General features: G+C 35.2%; 1 pseudogene; it reads right to left on the reverse strand.

Moving 5' to 3' along the window:
• Positions 1–622: 622 nt before the first annotated feature.
• On the reverse strand, positions 623–1,288 carry LOC148211291 (uncharacterized; annotated as a pseudogene).
• Between the last annotated feature and the right edge of the window lie 7,844 nt (positions 1,289–9,132).

Genomic DNA, 9,132 nt, shown 5'->3' on the forward strand with positions numbered 1-9,132 from the left:
TTTGCTTTCAGCATTGTCAATTTAGAAAAATATTGTCTACTTTTCAGTATTGTGTGCGTAGTTGCACTGTCTACCAGACATAAATCACCATTGCTCATTTTCGAGTCATCCAATATATGAAAACGTTCCATGCTTCTTCATTAAACAAAATAATTACAATAAGAAGAAGGAAGAAGAAGAAGAAAAAAAACTTGAAATACAAAACATACATAAAAGATATAAAAAAACATTAGTTCTTAATATTCTCAAAATCAAAAGAAGCACTTGTTATTCCATCCATTGTGCTCAATGTGCCAATTTGTTCTCCAGGAGATTCAAGAAAGTCAGCCACATCCAAACTTGTAATATTGGCAGCGTCAAAGATATCACCATCCTGGTAAGCAAGATTTGCTTCCACATTATTTCCTTTTTATTTCAAGGAAGCTTGATAAAGATCCACTAAGTGTTACGGTGTACGATAAATATGTGCCCAATGCCCAGTCATACCGCATCAGAAGCACTTATTTTCAACACTTCTGGAATTCTGATCTTGTGGAGCTTTTCCTTTATGATCAACATTTTGTGTGGTTATTTTAAAATTTGGACGATTATAACGCCCACCACGAAATGAAAAATTATTTCTTCATCTGCCACGGTCACGCCCTCGACCACGACCTCGACCTCGACCACGATTATTGAAATTTACAGCATTAGCCTCTGGGAATTGCGTTGCTCCCGTTGGTCGAGATTCATGATTTTTCATCAATAGCTCATTATTTTGCTCAGCAACCAAAAGGCATGATATGAGCTCAGAATATTTCTTAAAACCTTTATCTCGATATTGTTGTTGCAAGAGTATATTCGAGACATGAAAGGTTGAGTATGTCTTTTCTAGCATATCACTATCAGTAATTTTTTCTCCACATAACTTCAATTTCGAACTGATTTTGAATAGTGCAGAATTATAATCACTTGCTGATTTGAAGTCTTGGAGCCTCAAATGCATCCATTCATAACGAGCTTTAGGAAGAATAACTATTTTTTGATGATCATATCTTTCTTTCAAATTTTGCCACAAGGCAAGGGGGTCTTTTATTGTCAGATACTTCATTTTCAACCCCTCGTGAAGATGGTGACGAAGGAAAATCATGGCTTTTGCCTTTTCCTAACTTGTGGTTGTATTTCTTTCTTTGATGGTTTCTCCCAGGTTCATGGCATTAAGATGGATTTCAGCATCTAGTACCCATGACAAATAATTATTGTCATTGATATCAAGAGCGGGAAATTCTAATTTGGTCAAATTTGTCATGGTAACACTATCACAAAAAAATACTCAAATTAGGGATTTAACATATAAAAACAAGATATTACTTGAAAAACAAAAATTAAATTACCTACCTTCGGAACCTACCTTGAACAGGGGAAATGACAGAGGCTCGTGCTGATAACGTGTTGTAAAATTGAGGAACGAAACGAGGCAACGTCGGGGAAATAAAATAAACAAAACAATTCAAATAATAAAAAAAATTCAAAATTCAAAATGACATTTCCCACCAATTTTCTCACTAATTTCTCACCACTAATTTCTCACTAATTCTCACTAACTATGAGCACCACATTGACCTTATTTATAGGTCATGGATAAGCATGTGGTGTGATTTACATGACATTAATAATGTCTAAAATTGAGACATATGGGGCATTAGGATTTCCACACATGGTGCATGGATAATGAAACATATGGGGTTATGAATAAAAAATACATAGAGGACATATGGAGCATGGATTATGAGACAGCTCAAGATTGGACACTAAGCAAGGGTTAGTGGGCATCTATTTAATTTTAAAATTCATAACAAATAACTTTTTGTTTAAATAAATAAGTTATTAAAAGAACAATGAACTTAACTCTTAAAGATCCAGTAATCATCCATGCAAAACTTGCTCTGATACAACTTGATGGAAATTTTAAACAAATCCTAATTCATGATTATTGTAAAATAAAAGCCATAAAATTCAAGAACAATCAAGGTCAAGGATCTAAGCATGTAAGAAAACCAAAATCTATAAAGAGATTAGAATTACCTGAAACCATTAGATAGATTGACCACGATCTGCAAGAAATTGTAGTTTGTGGTTTTCCTCAACTATGCAACCCAGACCAAATATGGGCAATACTCTATGTTTGATGGGGAACAGGAGACTCAAGAAGCATAGTGTATTGGGGACCATAACCATATATTTATAGGTTAATCCTAGGGTTTCCCATAATCCCCTAGGATTAATGGGCTGGTTTATACTCAGCAAGCCACACCACTAAATAGGAAGTCATGGGCACATAATTAAGATCACTTGTATGCCCATTAAATAGCCCAAATATAATTGCTCTTTAATTTGTTACCCACATATGAATTAATTATTAAATTAATTCCAACAATTTGGCCTCTACTTTAGTACACTCTTAACCGTATATCACTGACTTGGTTGGTTGGGGTCTCTTTTGATTTAGCGGGGCTGGGAACTGGAGGCTTTTCTACTAGAGGAGGGGGAGTTTCGGGTGGAACTTGCAAGAGGACAGGGCTGGCAACATGGGGGATTATCTTAGGGTTGGGCTCTAAAGGCGGAGGCGGTGGCAACTCCAAATCGAGTAGCGTCTGCTCTGAGCTCGTCGAAGTTCAAGGCGTCGAACTTCATAAACTCGAAGCTTTAGGAGGTGGAATGGTTTCGTGCGCCTCCTCGAACTCGATGTTGGAACGCTCACTCTCCGAGAGTTGGACCTCCAGGGTCCTTTTCCGATTAGCTTTGTGCTTGATACGCGGCATGGTGATGGGGGAGAATTTTAGGGTTTTGCTTAAGCGAAGGGAAGAGAGAGCTTAAGGAATTTAAGAGTAGGGGAAGGTTTTGGTGATGCGGGAAGTTGAACAAGGAAAGAATGAGAGGAGAATGTGGAGAACGTGGGTTGTGAAATGGGTGGGTCAAATAAATAAGGAATGAATCCGTCCCACGATTTTTTTTTTCATTTTGAAAATTTTCTCCAATAATCATTAATGCTCAAATCCTTTCGAAATTTGTTTGTCCTTCCAATAATTAAAATGATTACCCACCTTCCTCTCCCAAATTAATTTTCGTCGTTCTCCCTTAATGAGGTCCTACATGACTGCCACGCCCTCTATTTAGGCTTTAAAGCTCTCACCTGCCCTCTCTCTTATCTCTTTGCCTGCGTCACCCATCCTATCAAAGTTGCCTTGCACTTTCTTTTGCAAACGGCTCGGCTTGTCTGATTTAATTTTCCCCCAAAAGAAAAGATTTAAAAATCAAACTAAAGCTAAGCAAAATATTCGGAAGCAAGAAAACTAAGGAAATACACAAAAGTAAATGCTAGAGCAATAAAAGGATTTGGCAAAGTATCCTGCTCTAACTATTTTTTCTTGTGTTATGGTCATTCTGCTGCAAACTGGTGAGCTCCAGCATCACTCACCACGTGCTCTCCATAATAGTGCTTCAGCCTCTGACCATTAACAGTGAATTTTCTTCCTGAATCAGCCTTTTGCACTTTGATAGCTCCATGGGGAAACACATGCGAGACCAAAAAGGGTCCAGACCATCTAGATTTTAAATCCTGGAAAGAGTTTCAATCTTGAATTGTACAAAAAGACTTGTTGTCCCTTTCCGAAATGTCTGGGTTGGATTTTTTCGTCATGCCATCGCTTGGTCTTTTCCTTATAGATTTTTGCATTCTCATATGCACTCACCTAAACTCCTCAAGCTCCAACATTTGTAAGTGACCCAGATCTCCTACTACAGCATAGTCCAAGTTGAGCTTCTTTAAGGCCTAGAACGCCTTATGCTCTAGCTCCAACAGAAGATGGCATGGTTTTCCAAAGATCAACTTATAAGGAGAGGTACCCAACGGGGTTTTAAATGTTGTACAATAGGCCCATAAGCATAATCAAGTTTCATTGCCCAATCTCTCTTGTTGGTGTGACTACCTTCTTTAGGATACTCTTTATCTCCCTATTGGATATCTCGACTTGACCATTTGATTGGGGGTGATATGTTGTGGAAACTTTATGCCTGATGTTGTATTTCGCCAGTAATGATGCTACGGCTTTGTTGATGAAGTGGGAGTCCTCGTCGTTGATTACTACTCTCAGTGTACCAAACCGTGTGAAAATATTTTTATGCAGGAACTGAAGGGATCAAATCCCGCAACGGAAGCGCGTGAATGCATGTGCTTTGATCTTGTCTTGGAAATACAATAAAGAAAAGACATAAGCATTATAAAACAGAAGAGTGAAGCCTTTGAAGACACTTATTTAATGTATACACCAACGCCACCAAAAAGCCTTCCTAGCTATCTTCTGGATGTTAAGAACTCGGTTTGTGGGAACCGTCCTAAAATTGAGAGGGAGATCGAGAGATTGAGAGAGCGATTTCTCGTTAGAGTTTTGGGAAACTTATTCAAGCAAACAAAAAACAAGAGGAGAACCTCCCTTTTATGAGGGAGGAAGAGTGAGGGAGAAGTCACCACTTCCCCACTCACCACCTCCCCACATCCCACCATTAATAGTCGATGTGAGAGGTTTTTCCTCCTTTTTTTTCTTTTTTTCTTTTATTTAATTTAATTAAAACAATTTTAATTAAATTAGTAATTAGTTTAATCTATTTTAATTAATTATAAGAGAATTATTAATTTAATCTAATTTAATTTAACCAAATTAACACATCCCATTAATTTAATTAAATCATATTTGATTAAATTAAACTTAAATTAATCAATCATATTAGAATTAAATTCTAATATCCATCTCTCTAATAATTTTGAATTTAATTTAAAATCATAATGTATCAACATACATTATATTAATTGCATCTCATACAATTAACTTTAATTCCCTTTGACAAATTTGAATAATTCAAATTCTTTTCAAGATTAAATATTATTAACTATCATTTACGAGCTAGCAAGGGTACCTAATGGACCTACAGATCGGAAGCTCCAACAATATAAGATTAATTGATTAAACTTATTAACCATATTAATCAATATTCGTTAACTGTTGGTCACTCCACTAAAGACCCACAACTGCACTCTTCTCACTGTAGAATATTTTGTGTCCATGGATTTTGACCATTATCAGTAAGCCAATCGTTCACGAGTGTTTGTAACCACAGCTGGGTCAAATTAAGCCAAAGTATTAATTGGAAGGGACTTCAGCTCATAATTCATTTTCTATATCTATTAAGATTTTCTCAGGCTAAAATAGACACATATTAACAATAATTTGCTCAAAACTTCCCCAATAATGACTAGAATAACTTTCTTTTGGAGAGTTATCACACCCCAAACTTAAACTCTTGCTTGTCCTCAAGCAAGACTACACTTTGCACCCCACAAGACAGCATTGAGAATGCAATGCATCACATATTGCACTTAGCTTTACTTACTTGGTTCACGCACAATGCACACACAATTGAGAGCTCATTCATCCTGCTTCCACCTTGGACAACGAAAAAGAGTAGCTAAGATCTTGCTCTAACACTTAGCTCTACTTTAGTAAGATATGCACAATGTATATATCAATAGATATACATATAATTACTTGTGAGTTGATGGTGAGTTGTGGTCTGCACTTCATTTATGAGGTCAATGTCAGTATTTACAGTGGTTCGTGTCCCACTTCCTTTTATTCGTTGATGGTGAATTGTAGTCTACACTGGAGTCGCATTTTTATTTATTGGGTAATGTCAGTTTCTATAGTAGTCTGTACTTCCATTTCTGAGGTAATGTTGGTATCTGCAGTGGTCTGCATTAGGAGTAGCACTTCCAATTCGAAGTCAATGTCAATATCTACAGTGGTATGCACTAGTGTTGCATTTTCATTTTTGGATAAATGTCAAAGGAAATACCTATAATGTCTTTCACAACTAACTTGTTCATGCAGAAGCCAAGCAAATCTGAATAAGACTAACCCTAGTCCATGCCAAAGCTAAGGGTAGTAGATACCATGGAGACTTTGCAATCATGACAATGCCTAATGTGTAGGAAGCAACAGATACTAAAACAGTTTTGCATGCTTTCACATTAAAAGTAGTGGCATGAGTGATTTGTTTTGGTATCAACAATACGATTAGTGTAGAATTCAATATTGTCGAGGGGAGAGCTTGGAATGATGAGACTTAATCTATCGTTGTAGCAAAGAGCTTGGAAGAATGAGGTATCAGCAACCATGAGCAATATTTGATACAATTGGTCATTTAATTGATCGTTGCAGAGGGAAAGCTATGAGAGATCACCTTGAGACTAAAATTTAAATGGTGGAGATATAAAATCAAATCAATTAAATCCCTTAAATATGAGAAACAAATCTATGTTAGGTGGTTTCAAATGAGAAGGGAGAAAAATATATTTAAGGGCAAAGTTGGAAAATCATCAAATTTTTAAATCTCCTAAAATGTAGTTTAGTTCTTTGTGCAAAATGTGATACTATTGGCCATTTTTTAAAACAGGTGTCCCATTTTAGTCATTCACCTAAATTATCCAAATTCTTACTTCAAGTAGAGTGCCGCAATGAGGCAGCATTGATGAAAGATCATTGCCGCACATACTTTTTTTTTTATAATCAAAATCAAGGATTCACAAAGATAGTTAATAAGAAATTTCTGAGTCAAATTTTATGAAACCAATCATACAACAATTTTCAATAATTAATCATTTTAAATTATACAAAATTGTTTAATATTCTATCAATCCAAATAATTACAATAGCATGTTGTTTAAAGGTTCTTAAAAGAATAACATGCTTAAAAGTAATTCTCAAAGATATAGTAATCATCCATGTAAACTAGGCTCTGATACCACTCTTTGGAAAATTTAAATAAATCCATTTTTATGATTATTCTAGAATAAGAGCCATATAATTCAAGAATAATCAAGACAATTGATCTAAGCATGGAAGAAAACAGAAATCTATAAAGATATTAGAATTACCTAGAACCATTAGATAGATTAACCATGATCTGCTAGAAGTTGTGGTTTGTTATCTTCCTCAACTATGCAACTTGGACCAAAATGGGCAATACCCTTTGTCGGAACAGGATGTTCAAGTAGCATAGTATATTGGAGACCATAACCATATATTTATATGTTAATCCTAGGGTTTTCCATAATCCCCTAAGATTAATGCTCAAGATCAGTTATATACACATTAAATAGCCCAAATATAATTGCTCTTTAATTTGTTACCCACATGAATTAACTCTTAAATTAATGGGGCAATTGCAGGAATAGCTAAAATTAATAACGCGTTTTAAAAAATGTCCAAACCTATGAAATATTGCAATAATGGCTAATTGATTTTTTTCGTTAAATTCTAAAATATTTTGTAGACAAAAATAGGCTTGTAACCAATTAAGTATATACGCATCATTTTAGGGATTTAGGATTTTTAACTAATAGCAAAAATAACGGACTTTCATTTTAGGAAATCAATTCTATCTAATTAAATGAATGAAATTTAAATAATTAACTTAAATCTAATATAAAATTGATAATTAGAATTTGAGAGTTTGATTTAAGAAAAAGTTATTAAAAATGTGTTTCCCCTCTAAAATTCCAAAATAAGGAGATAAATAAGATTATTACTAGGTAAATGATAAAATTTACTTCTAACCTTTGACTTGAGTTAGAGAAGTTAGGGTTTTAGGAGTCCCACCTTCTTCCTACCTTTTGGTCTCACGCAACTTCATGCGTCCCACAGCCATCGTCTTCCTCACGAAGTAGATCCGCAAGCCGCCATCCCGCCACTCACCTTCAAGGCCACCATCTCGTTTTGCTGCTCACCTCATGAAGCAGATCCGTGCGCCGCTCGCCTTCACGCTGCCGTCCACGAACCAAAACCAGACCCGTCGCCGCCGCACCCAACTGCTGCCACCCTCCCCGTTGGCCGCAACACGTACCATATCTGCTTGATGCACCACGTCCCAAACTAGATCTACCGTCCCGTCGCTCGACCAGATTCGCCCAAGGCCGATATGATCCGCTGACCGCCCAAGACCAGATCCACCTACCATCGCTTTGATATGTTTCCGATCTGCCTCCCAACTTCCATCTTCTAGCAACTGTTCGAGAAAGGTAAGACCCTTTGTTCAGATTTTACGTATTTTATGGGTATTTAAAAAGATATTTTTGGTTTTCCTATATTTTAAGGTATTTAAAAAAATACAAGTGTGTGACCGACATGTGTCTTTTGTTTATAATTAGATCTGAGAACTATATATCTACAACTGCAACAGACTTACTATATTTATATAGTTTAAATTCTAAATAGAATCTATAGATATGGTAAAAGTTAGAAGAGGAACATCTCAACAATGACTAAAAGCTACTGGTATAACAGGACACATTCAAAGGAATCGTGCAAAATCAACTTAGAAAGTGAAAAAGATGTATAGATGCAGTAGTTTATATATTTCTTGTTTGATAATTTTTACATTAATATTTACAAATTAGATTCACTGAGCTAATTGTACTCGTATATTTCAGGAAAATGAAAGGGTCTCAAGATAGTTGAGGAAGAACGTGTTAGTGAGGTAATTATTGGTATATACCTGTATTGACATTCTACTTATGATATTTGAGTTGTATAGTTGTATATACATGTATTGACTTTCTTATTTTGTTAATTCTTGAATTGGTATATACATGTATTGACATAATTGAGTTTCATGGTGATATATACGTGTATTGAATTCTAATTTTGATTTTTCTTTAATTGGTATATACGTTTATTGACCTTTTAATTTTGATAAATTTTCTAATGTTTTAAATGACGATACAAAGTCTAATGAAGAGAATAAAAGAGTGAATAATGAATCCACCGATGAACATAAGAAAAATAACTCATCGTCAAAAGAAGTTTAAGAAACTGAATATGATGACAATACACGCCCAAAGACTACAAATTTAAGAGGCATCACCTATTTTCCTAATCGTTTTGATTTATGGGTTGTTAGTCTTTAATTTTTTAATTTACTTTTGTTGTAGATGATTTATTAAATGATAAAGAAATAGGAGAACAAGCATACAAATAACCTATGACAGCATATACTCCTTAGTGGTTAGGTATATATACTAATTGATGCAAATATGTA

The sequence above is a fragment of the Momordica charantia genome (genome assembly GCF_013281855.1).
Source record: "Momordica charantia cultivar OHB3-1 chromosome 5 unlocalized genomic scaffold, Mcharantia_2.0 BLBB01000005.1, whole genome shotgun sequence".
Lineage (NCBI taxonomy): Eukaryota > Viridiplantae > Streptophyta > Magnoliopsida > Cucurbitales > Cucurbitaceae > Momordica > Momordica charantia.